Source organism: Pinus tabuliformis, chromosome X (assembly GCF_031772625.1).
Source record: "Pinus tabuliformis cultivar Carrire ecotype Pingquan chromosome X, CPIR1, whole genome shotgun sequence".
Lineage (NCBI taxonomy): Eukaryota > Viridiplantae > Streptophyta > Pinopsida > Pinales > Pinaceae > Pinus > Pinus tabuliformis.
This window is the reverse complement of record NC_142308.1, coordinates 549807664-549828695: the sequence shown is the minus strand read 5'-3', so window position 1 is coordinate 549828695 and position 21032 is coordinate 549807664.

Genomic DNA, 21032 nt, shown 5'->3' with positions numbered 1-21032 from the left:
GGAGTGGTGGCTAAAATAGAAAATTGTTTGATTGAATTAGTAGATCAAACTATAAAAGTGAACCTGAATGTCTTGGCCCTGGGATATTATGATATCCTAATAGAAATGGATTGGCTAGAGGCCCATTGATATTTGGTAAATTGTAAAGAAAAGACAGTTAGTTACTTAAATGAAGTAGGTGTTAGATGTGAAGTCCAAGGAATTAAGAGGCTTGTATAGTTGAGGCCAATTACTGCCTCTCAATCAAGGAAGTGTTTACAAAAGGGTTGTAATATTTATGCAGTACAAGTGGGTTATGCTAAATCTAAGGAGGAAACAACTGAAATAGAGAATTTGTCAGTAGTTCAAGATTTTGTTGATGTATTTCGTGAAGAGATACTAAGGCTACCACCGAAAAGAGATATAGATTTTACTATCGAGTTAATTCTAGGGGCTGCCTCAATGTCTAGAGCACCCTATAGGATGAGTATACCAAAGCTCACTAAACTAAAAATTTAGTTACAATAATTGTTGGATAAAAACTATATACGCCTCAATGTATCACCATGGGGAGCCCCGGTACTTTTTTTTAAAAAGAAGGATGACACTCTACGACTATGTCTTGATTATAGATACCTAAACAAATTGACTATCAAAAATAAATATCTGCTACCAAGAATTGACGATTTGTTCAATCGGGTCAAAGGTGCCACGGTATTCTCGAAAATTGATTTAAGATCAGGGTACCATCAGATAAAATAAAGGAGGAAGATATATCTAAGACTGCATTCAACACCCACTATGGTCATTATCAGTTTGTAGTTCTGCCGTTTGGGATGACTAATGCCCTAGTTACATTTATGAGTCTTATGAATGGGATATTTCACCCATATCTTGACAAATTTGTATTAATTTTTATCGATGACATTTTAATTTATTCTAAAAATTCTGAGGAACATCAAAAGCACTTACAAATTGTATTGTTGACTTTAAGAGAACATCAACTATATGCAAAATACAAGAAGTGCAAATTTTAAAAGGAACATATACAATATTTGGGGCATATTATCACATAAGAGGGTATAGTGGTAGACCCAGAGAAAATTAAAAGAATAATGGAATGGCCTGTCCCCAAGAATGTGGCAGATATTCGTTCTTTGTTGTGGTTGATCAGGTAGTATCACCACTTTATAGAAGGGTTTTCTAGAGTAGCCCACCCCTTGAAATATGTACAGAAAAAGGGGAAAGTTTTTAATTGGACTGAGGAATTCCAACAAAGCTTTGAGAATCGAAGGCATTTTCTGACTACATAAACAATTCTAAGGATAACATATCTAAATAATGAATTCCTAGTCTATATAAATTCATGCCAAGCTGGAGTGGGGGGGTATACTGATGTATGAGGGTTGAGTGTTGGCATATGAATCATGAAAATTAGAGGAACATGAAAAACTCTACTCAACCTATGACTTGGATCTTACATCAATAGTTTATTCTTTGAAAGTTTGGCGACATTATCTATTGGGAAAGAAGTTTGTTCTTATGACAAACAATAGTAGCCTAACCATTTTTTTCATCAACCAAAATTGAGTGCCCGTCAAGCACGATGGACCATGTTTTTAAGTGAATTTTACTTTAACATTGAGCATTTGAAGGGAAAGGAAAATTGAGTGGCCAATGCTTTAAGCAGAAGATTGAACTATATTTATGAGATCTCTTTTAGCAATTTTAGCTCTGCTATAACTATGGTCTTTTAAAGGCTGAATATAAGCCTGGTCGTATGGATTGTGCTCAAAAGAAGCTCATGGCAGTCACCTTCCTTTTTCTCCTTCGTTCCGCTTACCCTCTCTTAACCCCGCTATCTCTGTTTTTCCTCCAAAACCCGGCATAAACCCTTGTTTCTCTGAGCCCCGAGCGCAAAGCTTAAGCCCCGTAAGTCCGTATTCACGTGACCCCACGCTCCCATAATCCATCACCACCTTTAATCTCAGCCGTTGATTACTGCATGACCGATCCAATGGTAGTCGCTCTCCCCGCGCCCTCAAACTGCTAGGACGATAACGCGCGATGGAGAGTGGTTTCCACTGCCACGTGTCACGCCCTGAGGAGATCGTACACCATTGTACTTTTACCACCTTATGCCCTGAAGCGGTGTGATCAATACCGCCTACTGCCAAAACCTCCATTCCCGCCCGATAAATGTCGCGCATCTTCGATGCCCGATGACCGTTGGATCTGTCCGCCCAAGATCCAATGGCCCGCGCTCACTCCGCTTCCATATCTCCCGATACCCTCAGCCAAGCAATCCCCACCGTCTATCCCCTTAATATGACGGCCAGTATCGCTCCTCTATCGAGCTCATACATTTGCCATGCAGTCCACTTGCCCTGACCATTCCGTGCACCCGAAGGATGAAGACAACCGCCTACCAGTACCTGATGCATTTTTCCTCAACAACCACATTCAACAAATAGTATGGCCGAGAAGGAAAAGGGCAAAGCATGAGCAGATAACTGCATTTAAAAGCTATGGAACTTCATCCTATACGACACTCCAACTACCCAAGAGGACAACAAAGCGCAGGAAAAGGATCAGATTCATCCACTACAGCAAGCAAGTGCACTCAGAAGCTCCATCAGGCAACTAAATGCGGTTGGTGGTCAATTATGACCCTTCCATACTTAGAATGGCTGAGTGCCTTTGTATTGAAACTCTATATATACCCAAAAGCAAGATGTAATCAGGGTTGATGGTTGATGTTTTGATGTAAGGTTCAACTTCTGGAGACTATAACTATTTTGATACTTGCAACGTCTTGTCTTCATTTTCAGCTAATACAAGCTTCTTTTACTGTTGATTGCTCACTTTTCATCCTTCTTCTATTTTAAGTTGTGCCTGATATGTTGTATTTCTAAGCTCTTGATGTTTAGCATTAGAGAAGATGTCATCCTATCTCTGTGTTAAATTCTTGTATGTATCAGTGGATAAGCTATTCAGGTTTCTTTCACCTAGTGCCAGAGAGATGTCATCCTATTTGTGTATAGGAAATTATATTTGCAGACTTCTGTACTAGTTGCAACTGGCCATCACATGGTCTTGTGCATCTGCTGGTGTGGTCAGTATTCTCCATATTCACCCAATCCTTAAACTGTGAGTAATTGGTGGTCTAAAGCCTTGTATTCTGGGGGTGTTCACGCATGTCTGGAGTTAAGAAAAGTAGGAGTGGTTATCTGGCTTGAACAAGCATCATTCCCTCCATTCATCCATTTGCAACAATAAGTTGAACTCGTATGTTCCCGAGCATCTCCGAGCTACAACCTAGGAGAGTTTCTTGGGGTGATAACAAGCAAAATAAAGTTGACTTTTCAAATCAAATTAAAGAAGATGCTCTAAAAGATCCTGGATATCATTTCCTATTTCAGCAGGAAAAGTAGGAAGACAACTTGGAAAGAAAATTGGGCTATGACTTTAACAGTGAGGATATGTTAAAATATAGGAATCGTATTCATATATGAAGTCAGCAAGTTGTTAAGAAATTTATTCTGGATGAGTATGATAGAAGTCCATATGATGCACACCCAGGATACCAAAAGTTGACCACTACTTTAAGGAAAGACTAATTTTGGCTTGGTATGAAGACAAATGTAGCTCAGTATTTGGCACAACGTCTGGAGTGTCAACAAGTGAAAATAGAGCATCAACATCCAACAACCTACTCCATCCTTTGCCCAATCCTAAATGGAAATGGGAGATCGTGACATTAGACTTTATTACTGGACTACCAAAATAAAAAAGATAGAATGACTCTATAATGTTGGTGGTGGATAAGTTGAGCAAAGTTTCTCACTTTATACTAGTCCAATCAACCCATGGGGGCTTCACTCAATGAACCTCTGACATATCACGTGCGTTCGTGTCATGTTAAATAATACCCATAATTTGACTACATATTAGAAAATACCTCTAAAAATCACATAATTTAACCCCCTACCAATATGTACCCAATATACCTTCCGAGTTAAAAAAAACCCTACTTTCACTAAATATTGTAGGTATCCATTTTTTCATTAATATTGTTTATACCCCTTTATTTGTTTTCATTAACTTTGAGCTCGATTTTTTATACCTGCCAATATAAAAACCCTTTACCCCCTTTATATCCCCCAATATATTATGTCATTTTAACGTCAATATATATCCCCAAATATGAACCCACGTGCTATGATATTGCTCCCCTAGTGAAGCCCCCGTGAATCAACCTATAAGAATGTACAAATTGCCGATCTCTTCATGAAAGAAGCTTTTAGATTACATAAAATGCCCAAGATGGTTATTTTTGATAGAGATGTAAAATTTACCTCCACCTTTTGGAAGGCCCTATTCACTAGTTTGGGCACTCAAGTGCAATTTAGTACCGCCTACCATCCACAAACGGATGACCAGACTGAGCTAGTGAAAGAAGTAGTAGAGGATATCCTTACGAATGTGATGCAACAACCCATGAAGTGGGAAGAGTACATACATTTGGTGGAATTTTCTTATAACAATGGTTATCATTCATCGTTAAAAATGAGCCCATTTGAAGTGTTGTATGGAAGGAAACATAGAACATCGATTAACTGTAATAGCCCAGAAGACAAGTTAGTACTAGGACCTAATATGATCAAGGACATGGAGGCTATAGTGAAAAAGGTTCAATATAATTTAAGGGTTTCTCAGGATCGAAAAAAGAATTATGCCAACCAATGAAGATCCTACCAAGAGTTCCAAGTAGGAGACCATGTGTATGTGAGAGTAAAACCCAAGCGAAGTACCTTGAGGTGGAATGGTTGCTCCAAACTAGCCCCTTAGTTCTATGCCCCTTTCCATTTTATTGGTTAGATTGGTTCAATAGCTTATCAATTAGATTTACCTAGTCATATATGTGTGCATAATGTGTTTCATGTCTCCCTTTAAAAAATATATATACATGATCATAGACACATAATTCAATGGCAAGATGTACAGGTAGTCTAACTAAAAATCTTCTGTGAATTGATTTATGTAATATTCTACAAACATAATGATGAGTGATGTTTGGTTGCAGGTTGAACCAGATGGGGAATTCCTGGTTGAACCCCTGTGTATTCTCGATTGGAGAGAAATAGTCTTGCAGAAATGAGTTATCCCCCAAGTTAAGGTGCAGTGGCAACACTTTAGTCCAAAGGAGGGCACCTGGGAGGATGAAAAGGCTATGCAGGAATAATATCTGAGCCTATTCTAAAGGTAAGAAAACATTGAGGATGGTGTCTCCCTTTAGGGGGAGAAGATGTAATGCCCTCAGTTGTTGGGGTAACTCTTAAAATTTAGTATTTACTTTGTTTTACTGTAGTAAGAATTAGAATCAAGACTTACCGAAAGTTATAAATGTCTTGTATATATATATATATATATATATATATATATATTTCTCGCAATATGTTTTGTGAAGTGGCCAGCGAAAAGGTTACAAAAGGGAAGGATGTGAGAAGAAAGTCTTTTGAAGGAGGCCAAAAGGGTATGGGGAACCTGAGGCAAGAGGAGAGGTAATATTTTTGGCAAGACTTAGACAGGACACTGTAAAAAGATAAAATTAATTGTGAGTTATTGAGTATGTTGGCCAGCGGAACTCGCTATTTGTCTATGACTGGAGCTAGTTGGGACTAGGTGGTCAAGAAATAAGGTTGTCTTACTGTTTCTGAGTGTGAAATTGGCTTGGGGGGGAACCTGGTATGATTATGATTCTCACAGGTTGGGAGGAGCATTCTACTTTTTGTAGACTTGTGGCAAAAAACCTTGGGTTGCAGATAAGTACTTACAAACTTGTTACCCTTAGTAGTAGTTTAAAAATTAAAATGGTAATGAAAGAAAAATATGTGTGAAGTTTTGTTTATGATGGTATAATTTTTTTTACAAAAATACTGAAGTGCATATGATTATTTGTTCTACTTGTTTAACATAGAATTTTATGGAACTGTTATGCATGTAAATACAAATCTTTGCTCATGGAAATTACTGTATTTGAGTATAGGGAGTTCGTGAAATCGACTATGATTCTAGTAGTAAAAGTTAAACCCCTGCTAATAATTATATCTAATAATTATAAATGATTGTAGAAAACAATGTTCCTCAGAGTTATTGGTAAATTAAAGATTTAAGTATTACTAATTGAGAAGAGAATAACCGTGTATGGGATGGGGTAGTCGTGGGGGTTGGGATGGAGACCCTGCCACTAGGAATAGTCCCTTAACAAATAGTGATTACCTCAATTCAATGGAATGGATGGTGAATCGTTTCATTCAAAAATAATCATAACAACAATTTGGTAATTCCACTAAACCCCAAAATTAACAAGAAAATCCCTTCGGAGTAAAGAAAAATATGACAGTACAAATCTAACTACTTGCACCTGATAATTTAGGAATTACATTACGGAATATATATATTCAACAAACAATATTGATTGATGAATAGCAATACGGTGTACACTAAGCCAAACAAATTAAACTATACACAAAATTTTCATAATTATAGAGTAGTTAATCCCAATCAGAACAATAGCGGGAACCCATTTCGGGTATCACCCATACAAAATTAAACAGACGGTCTAGCGATTCATAAACCCTAACCATTCCCCTCGGAAATGACTAACTTGAGGATGAAGGATTAAAAGAAATACACATAATGGCTTGTAGCCTCGACCCAAATAGTCTTGTGACTTAACTTGAAAAGAAAACCCTTTGGGTTGCAGACTAAATTTCAAAGAGAAAATGACATTTAGAGTTTATAGATTAAGGAACCAGGATTCTATGTTTCTGGCAAGCAATATGACCACACCTGGAGGTTTGTGTGGAATAGGTTAGGAGCCCTGTGTGTAAACTAACTTATTCCATTTCCAAAACTTTGTTGTAAACAAGATAAACTTACCTGTACAACAAGAGAAAAAATAAGTTAGGGTATGATACAAAAACCCTCTTGAAACATGCCTTTTAACTAAAAATATCCTGAATGTATGGCAAATAAAAATACTTGAACAATTCACTAAAGTGTAGTACCGAGCAAGGTAGTTAGTTGGTAGCTGATATTGAGAAGGAAACAGTCCTTTTGCCCTGTAAAACATTAACAGTGATGTCAGATTAATACTTTAGGAAACCATGATAAAACAAAAAATCAAATAATTGAGTGTATGAGAGATTAAAAAAAATATTTACCAGTAGGGTCTTGGCTGGAAAAGGTTCTTCATGCACCATAACAACTCTCAAAAAGCACAAGAGTTGGAAGGGCACGTGAAAGCACCATTAGAACAGAAGGAAACAACCAAACCCTGACGAAGTTGCATAGAAGGGTTTCAGAGCGGTGAACAAACACAATAAAGAGTCTCCTCACATGTGAGGGGAGGGTAGTTAACCTCTAAATCCATCCCCTTGATCTCCATTGTTTATTATCTCCCAAACCTCCACCACCATAAATTCAGTCGCAATCCCAAGGACTGTCTCCACTGTTGTTTTTTCCACAATCTGGAGGAAGGAAATGTTGCATGGAGCTGGAGTTTTGGATGCTTCGAGGGGCTGCGTTTGGCAACTAGTGGCCAACTCGGGGTCAAAACTCATGTGAATGAACTTAATTAAAAACCATAGCATAATTATGATGAGCGCAGTAAATAACATATTCAATGACCTTGGTTAAGTTATAATAATTCGAAGAAACACTAAAGCATGTGTTAATCGTCGACATTGTATATATATATATATATATATATATGAGTGTTACGTTTATGTGTAATTTTTAATTTTTAATTTGACCATATTACAACTCATTTCTCGGCTTTGGCATAACATGTAGAGAAAATGAAACACCACATATGTTTAGAGCAAGCTAAAGTTATTGCAAGAATTGATCACTTCCTTTACTTGAGATTGGGAAAGATTCAATGCTTTAAATAGAGATGATGGGTGGAAAATTAGTAATTGTTGGATCCCTACCCTTTCTTCTTAGGGTATTTTTTTCCACTTAATTTAAATGGTCCATCATTTTTTCATGGGTCCTATATTTATTTGAGTATTTTAACCCTGCTTATTTTTTCGGAGTTTACTATACATATTATACATTTTTAATGTATTTAATCTTATATTCTCGCTGATTTATTATTATTTGTTATTTTTAAAATTTATTTATTGATTTACTTTTTAATTAATTTAATTTGAGAGATGTTCTTTTTAGCTTTGAGTTATTTAATAAGTTTTGTTTATTTCTCTTATAATTTTTGTTTTTTTAATCATTAAATTATTTTTTTTAATAATTTGGATATTTTTTTATTTTCTAATTTAATTTTTGTTTATTAATATTTTTTCTCTTAAATAAATTTTATGATTAATTATAATTCACTAATTTCTTTGAATGAATTTTCAATTTTTTATCATATCCTTTGATATTAATTTATTTTTGCTCATTTTCCTTGTTTGAATTTTCTTAATCCTATATAACCAAGGGAAATCAAACAAAAAATATCTATATATATATATTTCTTAATTAAATTTTGTATTTATTAATTACATACATACATATATATATATTTTCTTATTTTTTATCATTATTCTTATATATATAAAACTTCTCCGCTCAAATAAATTTTAGGATTAAATTTCCTTTATTATAACTCTTTTACTCGTTTGTCAAATTTTGACCTTGTTTTTTTTATTAATTTTTATAATAATTAATTTGTACACATTTTAAATGATAATCCTTATTTGACGTCTTTTGTTTCCTAAATTTTAATTTTTGATCTTTTCTGTTTTTCTGGTAATAAATTGTCTTCTTAAAATTGTTTCTGTTTTTTACGCGTTATAGAATTTTAAAAAAATATTGTTATTTTCGTCCTATAATACCACGATGAAATTCTTTTAAATATAGTCTACATGAAAATATTTTTTTTTGAAATTATGAACAACATCCGCCAAAATGGAGAAATAACCATTTATATTTATAATTATCTTTGTAACCATCATATTTTATAGTATATAATTAATAAAAATATTAATGTTTATTAATTATTTATGAAATATATATTTGTTAGAAATTAAGATCAATTTATCATGTAAATTAAAATAATGATTTATATTTATAATATTATATTTCATAAATGTATGTTTAAATTAAATTAGTAAGTAAATAAGAATTTGAGGTTTACAATAAAAGTGTAATGCCCCAACGATTGTAAATACTTGTTATTTATTGTCATTAACTGAAGGCTTAGAGGAAAATCCTAGTGAAGCTCTAAATGTTTAAAAGGTTTATTTTTATTGTTTTTGTTTAATAGAAAATTATTATGGGTCTTGGAATTCACGAGAAAAGACCCTAAAATGAAATTTTGTACTTCCAGATAGTTAGTCACAATTATCTTTTCTCTCTCTCCCCCTAGAGATGAAACACCTAAGGGGGAAAGATCTGAGAATGGCATGATCAGGCTGGAGGTAACAAGAGAGAACAAGATTGGAGAATTGGTACCTTACACACGACATTGTGAAGGTTGGGTAGGACATTGCCAGACTAAGGTGTTATTGATTTAGATAGAGAGCTAGTGGAAACCTTAGGAAAAGATTCTTGAGTTGAGAGTTTTGGATTGGACTAGTGTGGTTCTAAGATCCAAGAGCAGATCATCATAAGATACGATCTCTAAAAGTGTTCTGGAAGGAGTAAAGATTGGGGATGATTGGACATAATTTCCATTCTCGTGGTTGGGAGGAGAGGTATTTTCCTGACTGAGTTCCCCACATACTAGATTGATACATATAAGTACTTTTATATTTGTAAAACTTATGCGAATGCTATCATTTTTATAAGGTAATGAATTCTCTTATGAATATTTAGTAATGTTGTTCAAAGAAGATATTCTCCCTAATTTTGAAGGCAAAGGAAATTTGTTTTTATGGCTATGCATACATGAGTTTGTGAAGAGGAATTTGTATTCTCAACAAAATAAACACCTGTATTCAATTTGTCTTACTTATGAATGAAAATATATCTTGTATTTATGTAGGGTATAATAGCCTTAAGATTACAGGACATTATGAGGAAGAGGGACTATAACCATGTAATTACAATGGGAGGAAAAGGAAAATAGTTCGTAAAAGAGAACTTTCCTCAAAATTACAAAGGCCTTGAGACACAATAGTAACAAAACCAGAAACTAGGACATAGTTTCTCGTTAAACTCCAAACTAACAAACCAAGGTTCATTAAAGAGTAGTCCAGAACCTTGCAGACTTATTTTTAAGTACCCCAAGGGTAGTGGGTAGTTCCCAAGTGGCTCATGTCCCTCCTCTCTGTCAACTACCAAAAAGAGAAACTAAAAGAATCAAAGTACATAGGTAACGTACAAGGAAACTGTTCGGTGTCAATTAAGTTAACTTTAACAAACTACAAAGTATCTGTAAAATGGAGATTGCCAATGCTTCCATAAACTCGAGAATGATAGTACATTGACGAAGTTTTGTAATAAGACTAGAGAGTAAGAAATTATGCTTAAAAATTACACAATGCAAGAACCATAACTCTGTATTTTAAGCATATTAGGAATCGTAAAGAAAATATTCAACAAGTAATCATTCTATAAAGGAAAGAGATGAAAATTTTGAATATGTATGCACCAGGGTCAAAACCCTGAAACTTTAAAAGAAGGATGTGAATAGTGAACGAAGTAAATAGATCCCCTACAATAATGAGAAGTTATATAGACCAAAAAGCTACAACTTAATCATTTAGTGCTGCCATGGTGGGACATTAATAAATAAAATGAGATTCTAAAATGCTTCTATTAATTCAGAGAAATGATATAACAAAAAAGGTCCCTACTACAGTTACAATTAACATAGAGTGAACCCTTGTTCGAACTGTGGTAAGTAAATTTGCACTAATAATGTATGCCACTTTAGATTGTACAAAGACTAGCTAGGGTTTCCGGAAGGTCCCTTCTTTTCTCAAGAATAAACATTAAAAGTTTTGGCCCGAAAAGGGAAAGACTTCCAGAAACCATTGCACCGCTTAGAGAGTGAGACTAATCGGAACCTGGAAAGTGAAAATTGTGTGAGTCTAATCATGATCTCAACCTTAAGTATCCAACCAAAAATCATCTTGGATAAGGGAGAGGCATAAAGACCCAACTTGTGAGCCACCAAAAGATTTAGTTAGCTACATTTTCGTGGGTCAAATCCCTGCATATTAGCATAAATAAAACCTATTTAAAATTTCAAGGAGGAATTCGGTATAAGATTATTATTCACCTATGTGGAAAGATACCAGTTCTTCCACTCCTAGTTGGCCATGAAGGAATTTTTAAACCCCGTTGTCACTTGTAGCAAACATGAGGAAAAAAAAACGATTACATGCCTGTGGGAGAAACACGTGTAATCATGTAAGAAAGTAGAACCAATTTGATTTGGTAAAGAGAAAAGAAGTACCTATAAATTTGAAGTGATGGAAAGGAGTGAAAACCCTAGCACCGCTAAGGTAATTGCAAACATGGAGAGGCCCACAGTGAATCAGTAGAATGATTGGTCGAACAACGAGGGTTGGGGTGAGTTGATTACCCTTAGCTAACCCTTTTCAACCTTCACCATTGATCAAGTGGTGGAAAGATCAACAGTAGGAACAAGACCAAGTGTCCCACGAGATTGATGGAAAATGAAATAAAATGTACCCTAGGTGATCGAGAATCATGAATGAAATAGATATGATAATCAAGAATAGGTTGTCAAGACATTAACTTGGGTACCATAGTATTAACAAATATAACTATTGTAGATAAGATGTATGACCCGCAAAAAATACCCATGACACTTATCAAAACAAGTTATTAAAATATGGCTGAATACTAGGGAGTAGGTTAACATATTGCTTTCACTAGCCCTCGTAGGTTAGCATTTTATTAACTCAAGATAGCTATTTTGTTTGTTTTATTAATATGTTACTAAATTTCACAGGGCTACCAACTATGGTAAATCAAGTATGTAAATAAAATAAAATAAAAATTGTGGGATGTATTTGTGCATGTTACAAGTGGTATAATGACATCATGGCTACAACACTATGACATGTTTGGGTAATTGTGAAATAAAATAATATTAATGATGCACAGAGAAATTATAAGCAACATGAGGATAGGAGCTGGAATCACCCCACCTGGGAGGCCATCTATAGGATCCAAACCTGTATCTTTTGCAGAATCCAACCCAGATATGTGGGTTCAGTTGGGAGAGGAATCCCACAATACAAATGCAATGCTTTTAGAAATGGTTCAACAGTTACAGACTAAGATGATGAATTTAAGAGGTTATAATGAGAGGCTGAGTTTAGAACACGAGAGAATTATGGAAATTTTCTGAGAGAAAAAAACAAATAAACCCAAATCCTAGTCCTGATAATGGAAATAGAGTTGAAGAGAACCATCAAAGAGAGGCCAATCCAAAATTTGAGGGAGGTCGAATTAATAATGAAGAAGAATCTAAAAATGCTTCCGTTGGAAAAGGGACCAAGAGGCAAAAGGTTGAATTGCAAGGGGAGTTCAAAAAAATCAAACCCCCAAGGTTTGATGGAGAAGTAGAAGAAGTTTCTGAATCTTGGCTATCAACATGAATAGATACTTTTATATTTATGAGTATGATGACAATTTAAAGGCTAGGTTGACAATTTATCAACGCCAAGGTAAAGCCACCCTATGGTGGGAAGAAATTAAAACTATTCAGAGAATCAACAAACAAAAAGTAATGTGGGACAATTTTCAAAAACATTTCAAGGATAAGTAATTAACAAAACGATTCTATGTTGAAAAAGTAAAAGAGTTCCATGATCTGAAATTAGGGCAGGAATCCATGGATGAATTGGTAACCAATTTCACCCCTCAAATGAGGTATGTTTTCTATATCCGCAAAGAAAAGGCTAAGGTGTAACGTTTTAGCAGTGGTTTACCATCTTTCATGAAGGAAAGGTTGGAGTTTGATAACCCGAAAATGATGCATGAAGCTATTTAGAAAGGCATAATTTACTACCAACAAATGAAGCAAAAAGGGGAAAGTGGCAGAAGTTGTCCAAATAAGAAGGGATAGAAAAATTTCCAGAATACGAAGAATGAAAAGGTTTTTGGTGTTAAGAATGCACATAGAAAATTAAAAAATGGACCACCTAGAAAGAATCAACAAAAGTTTCATTTGCAAAGTGAAACCAAACAAGTTGAGGTGTTAAGAAGACCAGAGCCTAGCCAATCACAAAAGCCCCTTTGTAGTGTTGGGGTTGTGGAGAGCCCCATTATTATAAAAAATCCTTACTATAAGAGAATAGAGCTAGTTGCTAGAATTCAAGAAGCCTCTATAGTTGGGGAGATAACAAGAAATATACCAAGAATTAATGTTGCTTTGGAAGATCACTAGGCTGAATATCAACCTGCGATGGTAGAATTTGAATGTAAAATAGTTAACCATTCTATCTCTATTTTAATAGACTTAGGTGCAAGCCTAAGTTATATCAATCCAAAATTAATAGAGTTGTGTCATTTTCAAATTCTGAAATTTAAAAACCCTTGGTTAGTACAACTGGCTACTAGGGCTAAAAGAAGAGTGATTACTAAAGTGGAAAATTATCCTGTTGAAATAGAAGGAAAACAAAATAAGGTGAATTTAAATATGTTGCCTTTAGTATCCTACGACATGTTAATCAGAATGGACTGACTAGAAAGACATTGGTCTTTCGTGAACTATAAGGACAAGACCATTAGTTTCCTCACATAAGAGGGTGTTATGCAAGAGATTTAGGGAATTAAAAGTGCCATTAAATTATGACCTATCACAGCTAACCAATTCAGCAAGTGCATCTGGAAGGGTTTTCAAAAATATTCTATACAAGTGGGCTATACCAATTCTAAGGATAAGATAACTACCTTGGAAAACATACCAGTTATTCAAGAATTCATGAATGTATTTCCGGAGGAAATTCTAGGGTCACCTCCTAAGAGGGATATTGAATTTACCATAGAATTAATTCCAGGAGCAACCCCAGTGTTAAAAGCCTCTTATCGTATGACCATAAGTAAATTAACTAAACTCAAAAATGTGGTTGCAAGAGTTACTAGACAAAGGATATATTTTCCCAAGTGTGTCACCTTAGGGAGCCTCAATGTTGTTTGTGACTAAAAAGGATGCCACTTTACGGTTGTGTATCTATTATAGACAACTGAATTAGTTGACCATAAAAAATAAGTATCTGTTTCCAATCATTAATGATTTATTTGATCAAGTTAAAAGTTCTACCGTATTTTCTAAAGCTGATTTGAGGTGCGGTTATCACCATATAAGGATAAAGGAAGAGGATATTTGTAAGATAATGTTTAGAAATCGCTATGGTCATTACAGATTTGTCGTTTTTCCATCTGGGATTACTAATGCCCCAACAAAATTTATGAGTTTTATGAATGGTATTTTCCATCCTTACTTAGACAAATTCGTTCTAACTTTTATTAATGATATTCTAATTTACTCGAGGAATTTGGAAGAGCATAAGGAGCATTTGCAGATAGTGTTGGAAACCTTACAAGAAAAATAGCTTTATGATAAAAACAATAAATTATATTTTTATAAGGATCAAATCCAATACTTGGGACTGATATGTTTTTGTATGATTAGTTTTGTTGTGCTAATAAAAATTACATATTTATAAACATGTACTTTCTTCTTGCTTTTTGTGCTGAGGTTCCCTTAGTTGTTGGTGCTTACAAACAAGTAAATTTCCTTAAGTTAAACAAGACATTAATGAGAAAAATAGCTTCAAAAATGAATAATGAACATAAAACATATACAGTGCATCAAACCATCAAAGAGACACATTAACACAGTGTTTTGATGAAGGATTTCACTCCACCTGGGCTACATCTCCCTGGTCCAACTTCCATGGCTTGGGCCTCTGTATTAGCTCAATGTTGCAAAAATGCTATTCAAAAATCTCTATGCCTCCTGATACCTACACCAATGTGTTCAGAAGGTTCAAATTAGCTAAGAACACTTCTTTCTGATCTCAATTTGGTCGTAACTTGAGTAAGTTATGCTTCATTCAATTTTTCCTAGGAAACCTCTGCTAAATTTGGAGAGACTCCAGTTAGGACTGCCAAAGATGGCAGTTTCCGCCTAATTTGGCACGCCGCCAAATATTTCGTCAACTTAATCAACTATTTAATTAAATTATAAATGGAATTAATTAATATTAAGGGCGATTAGTGCGCTAAGTGCCTATCCGCTAGCCCTTCGTTTGCGTGCTTAAGGTCACATGGGGTGGGGGCTAGCCCGCAGGGCAGGCTCCCACCACCCCGCCGTCGAACTTTAATTGCGTGTTGAAATAGGTGGATGTGGCTATACATTTCAACTTCCACCTTGGTGGCTTCTTGGTAAGGTGTAGACTTTGGGTGGGGGAGGTTACAGGTTCATAACCCACCTCCACTGAACCTGTATTTTTTTGCCATTACAATTAAGACATTGCCACCATATGAATTAAACGTGCGCCATTTCAAATGCGGATTTATGATTTGATTTATTTTTTTAATTAATATATATATATATATATATATATATATATATATATATATATATATATATATATATATATATATATATATATATATATATATATATATATATATTAATTATATTATAATATATAATTTAAAAAATCATATAATATAACATAATAATTATATATAAAATATTTATAATAATATTTAAATAAATATTAAATAAAAATCAAATTCCACCTTAAAGGCCAATTAGGCAATTTCACCTTCTCTAAGCCAAACTGGTGAATCTGGAGGTGATACTTGTCACATCCCCATTGGACAAAAAGTGAAGAAGATTCCCTTTGTTGACTGGACTGTTGACTGGACTGCCATGTCATCATTCTGTCCCATTCTGTAAATTTTTTAGCTGTTTAGGAAAATAAACAACAGGCCTTTTTCACCTTCATCCGGACTCTATTTTTGACAAAACAAATTGTGTTACGATCATCTTGACGAGATGGACGCAGCCATAGAGTTTTTGAGCCAATATGAGAACTATGAATTTGGAGCTAAGTACTGAGCACCTGATCATTCCTCCCCACTGGAAGCCTTTTGGACCCCAAAATATACTATCAATTGTTCAGCAAGTGAGGGTACAACTCCCTCACCTTTTTAGTCTACAACCATTTGGCTTGAGAAGGCTTTTGTCCCTTGAGTCCCACTCTAAGGTATTCGACATCCCCTCTCTTTGAAGTTCTAGTTCTTTTGTCAAGTAAGATATCTTGCTGAAGCTCATCTAAATATTCTGGCAAGAAATCATCTATTGATGGTAGCTAAACATGCTCTCCTTGATCATCAATCAAAGGAGGCTCAAACAATCTCAAATTCTCAACATTAACAACAGAGTATATTTGCATGTAAGGAGGAAAATCAAGCTTGAATGCATTATTACCAATCTTTTCCAGAATTTTAAAAGGACCATAATAGATTGGTTTCATCTTTTTACCTTCCCCTTGAAGTCTCTCTTTGCTAATATATAACCAAACTTCGTCGCCAACTTGAAATTTGTGATCAATCTAGTGTTTGTCATGCCTTGCCTTGTAGCTGCTTTGACTTTTCTCAAGTTGTTCTTGCATTGTATGATGTATCAACTGAATTTTCTCTATGAACTTCCTTGCCTTATCGATGTCACTGTGACCTTTGATAGCAACATCTTTCTCAAAGATGAAGTCCAATGGCGATCTTGGCAAGTATCCATAACATGCTTCAAATGGAAATGTGTTTGTGGAATAATGTTTTGCCCTGTTGTATGCACAGTTTATGTAATGCAACTATTCATCCCACAACTTGAGATGTTTTATGCAATATCCTCTAAGAAGATGAATAATTGTTCTATTGACCACCTCAGTTTTTCCATCTTTTTGTGGATGAAAGGTTGTATTCTTCTTCAACTTTGTGTCCATCATGTCCCATAAATTTTACCAAAAATTCCCAACAAATCGAGAATCTCGATCACTTACAATAGAAGTAGGAAGACCAAAATGAACCCAAATGTTTTGAAAGAAAAGATTAGCTGTTTACTTAGCTGTAATTTTTTTTTACATGGTGTTAGTATGCACATCTTGCTAAACATGACTATAACTACATATAAGTAATCATGACCTTTCCTTGACAATGGAAGACCTCCTACAAAATCCATTGAGATACTCTTCCATGGACGTGAAGGTACTGGAAGTGGAGCGTGTGAACCAAGTTTCCTATTACTAGGCTTACTTGTAGCACATAAAGAACATCCTCTTATGAAACGAGAAACATTATCCAACCTGCGTGGCCAAAGTGTCCAACAATAAATGAAGTGTGTGCCTCTCTTATGATACTATTTCTTTCTACCTGTGGAATACACAACTTGCCCAAGTGATACAACAAACTGTTAAGTACCAGATAATCCAACTCTTCCATTTGGTTTCCTTGACTCAAGCTTGCATATACTTCTTGAAAGTCACTATCATTTTCATATTGTTCTATGTAAATTTCATGCAAAATAGAATTATGCTTGAGTATAACAAATGAATTTACAATAGGCCTTGAAAGCATATCAACTACCTTATTGTACATTCCCTTTTTATCCCTGATACCAAATGAAATTTTTGTAGAAAACCCATCCATCTGGAATGGCGTGACTGCTGCAACTTTGATTGTCACTATAAATACCGCAATGGTTGATGGTCGGTATGGATGATGGTATCCTTCCCCATCAAATAGTGCTTCCATTTCTTAACACTTTGTACCAACATATAAAGTTCTTTGTCATATGTGGGATAGTTACAACTTCATTAAAAATTTTAGAATGAAATGAAATGGGCTTTCCATGCTGCAATCAAACTGCTCCCATGGCATAATCGCTTGCATATGTTTGAATCTCGAATGGTTGTCTAAGATCTGGAAGTGATAATACTAGTGCTGAACTTATATTTTGCTTCAAAGCATCAAATTCTTTCTGCTGTACATCTCCCCAATTGAAGATTTTCTTGACACTTTTCAATGCATGTAATGGAGCTGCAATAGAAGAAAAATTAGCAATAAACTTTCTCCAATATTGTGTTGACCCTAAAAAGCTTCTTACCTTTGTAACTGTATTGGGCTTGGGCCAATTCAGAATGACCTCAACCTTAAAGAGGTCTATCTTCAGTTCACCTCCTCCAACAATGTGTCGCAAATACACCAAAGAAGTCTTACCAAATTCCCACTTCAACATCTTTAAAAAAAACTGTTCTTTTCTCAAGACATCAAGTACTTTGTTTACATGCATGAGATGTTCATATCTTTACTTCTTGGATATGAAGATATCATCTAAGTAGACAATGACATAATCATCTAGAAATGGTCTGAATACATCATTCATTACTCTCATGAAAGTAGCTGGAGCATTTGTAATACCAAAAGGCATTTCAAGCCACTCAAACAATCCTTGTTTAGTTTTAAATGCAGTTTTACAAATCTCTTCTTCAGCTATCATAACTTGATGATAACCACTTCATAAATCTAACTTAGTGAAATAATTTGCAAACCTCAACTGATAAAGCAAATCATCAATTCTTGGGAGTGGATAATGATTCTTTACCGTGATTTTATTCAGTGCACGGAAATCCGCACACATGCGCCAAGTACCATCCTTCTTTAGCACCAAGACAATGGGCGAATCACATGGTGAAGTAGATGGGCATATGATACCTTTTCTCAACAATTATTGGATTTTTTTTTTTATTTCCAAACTCTCCATAATAGACATGTGATACATGCCAATGTTTAGAAGTGGAAAACCTTGTTGCAACTGAATCTCATGCTGAATTCCCATCTTGGGAGGTAACCCCTTTGGTTCCTGAAACATCTCGCCATGCTTGCTTACCACATCAAACAAATAAGATTTCAATTTATCATCACAACCTTCAAAATATTCATAATCAATATCATTCTTTTTCTTCATAATGAGAAAAACAAAATTTTTACTTGCATTTACTAGTCTCTTCATCTGCCCTGCATTAACTAAAGAAATGTTCAACTTTTTGTGATGGGCTTTCACTATGTACTCCACCCCGTTCTTGAGAAATATTTATTTGTTGTCATGGTGATAAAATACTGCTTTTCTATCATACAAATAAGGACTACCCAAAATGATTCCTGAGATGTCAAGTGGAACTACATCTAACTCAACTTCATCAATGAACTTTTTAGTAATGGCGAACTTGAATAAACACTTCCTTGTAACTTGTAAGTTTGCATTGTTTACTATCCAACCCAATGGATATGGCTTGTGATGAGGTACAATTTCAAGGTTTAGTTTTTTAACCAAGTCTTCTGAAATCAAGTTTGATTATGACCCACTATCAAATAATGCATCAATCTTTGTATGATTTGAAATCACTCTAACATGAAACAACTCTATTCTTGACTCTTCATTTGGAGTGTTGTTTTGACTATGTGATGAACTAGTGCTTGCAACAGTTTCTTTTCCTTTTGTAACCATGGTTGAAATCTTGGTCTCATCACCAAAATCTGAACCAAGGTCATGTTGTGTGGTAGCTGTCATCTTTTGTTTTCCCTTATTGTTTTGTTTCTTAGGCCTTAATTCGGGATGCAGTTTCCAATAGTGGGCTTCATCATGCCCCTCTTTGGAACAATGTTTACATGTGATTTTCTCCCCTTCTTTCTTCACACTTGCATTCTTCTTTCCCTTCCATTTTCCACCCTTTTCTTTCTCCTTAGCCTTGAATGGCTTGCTCTTAATACCCTCTTCTGGAATGTTCTTACCTATAGATTCAAGGTGCGTGGCTTGCACACATACCTCATCTAAATTTTTTGGATTAAACATAAGGATAATATGTTTTAAATAGGAATGTAAACCCCCAATATATTTCAGCAGTGTATCTTGGGAATTCAAATTCAATCTTAATAACAAAGCCATTTTTCTAAACTCCTGTATATAATCTTGGACTGTTTGGCCTTTAAGCTGCCTAAAATTCTGCCAACTCATAATGGCTTTTTTCATATAGGCTAAAGGATAAAACTATATTTTAATTGTAGAAACAAATTCAACGCAAGTGATGGATATCTTACTATGGATTCTCATTTCCTGTTGAGTTTTTGCTTCCCACCAAACTAATGCATCTCCTTCTAGCCTTAGGGAAGGCAACTGGAACTTTATGTCGTCTTCTTGAAGGTTCTGAATTCTATAGTATACATCCAATTGTCAAATCCAATTTTCCAACTTTTCTACATTCACCTCTCCATTGTATATGCAAAGGTCGAATTTTATGTCCAATTTCAGTAATGGAGTTTTTCCTTTTTGGGTTTTGGAATGAGTATGGGTAGTTGTAGTGGTGGTAGTGGAAGATGATGCTGTGTGAGATGGTGAAGATGATGAGGATGGTGGAGATGGAGGTGGCTTTCCAACATTCCCTTTGGAATCCTTCTTCTCATCATTTTTGTCCTTTGAGATTCCTTCTCCATGTGGAGGTTTAGAACTCTCTCTAACCATTCTAGTGTTCATCTCTTCATATAGGATTTTAACCATCTCAGTCAAAGTGTAGAAATCTTTCTTGAATTATTCCTCTTTTGAAGAGGTACCTCCAGGCTCTCTTTCTCTAGAAATAATGGCTATGGATTCAGGCTTAGAAATTCGTATTGATTGTACCTCTTAAATCTTGGTTGAACGCAAAACGAGAGAAGTTTCAAGTGCAGTTGGAATTGGAACTTTGGGTGGTGACGATTGTGGCCTTGTGGCTCTCCTTCTTCTGGGCATTACCTTAGGATTTTCAACCAATAGCTTCCATTCTCCTCTTTGCAACTCTAACCTTGTAAGCATAACAATTTTTCAACCATTAAAATTATAATTGCACAAACTCAAGAAATTAAGCAATTCAACCTTGTGCTCTTGTACCAAATTGATATATTTTTGTATGATTAGTTTTGTTGTGCTAATAACAATTACAGATTTATAAACATGTTCT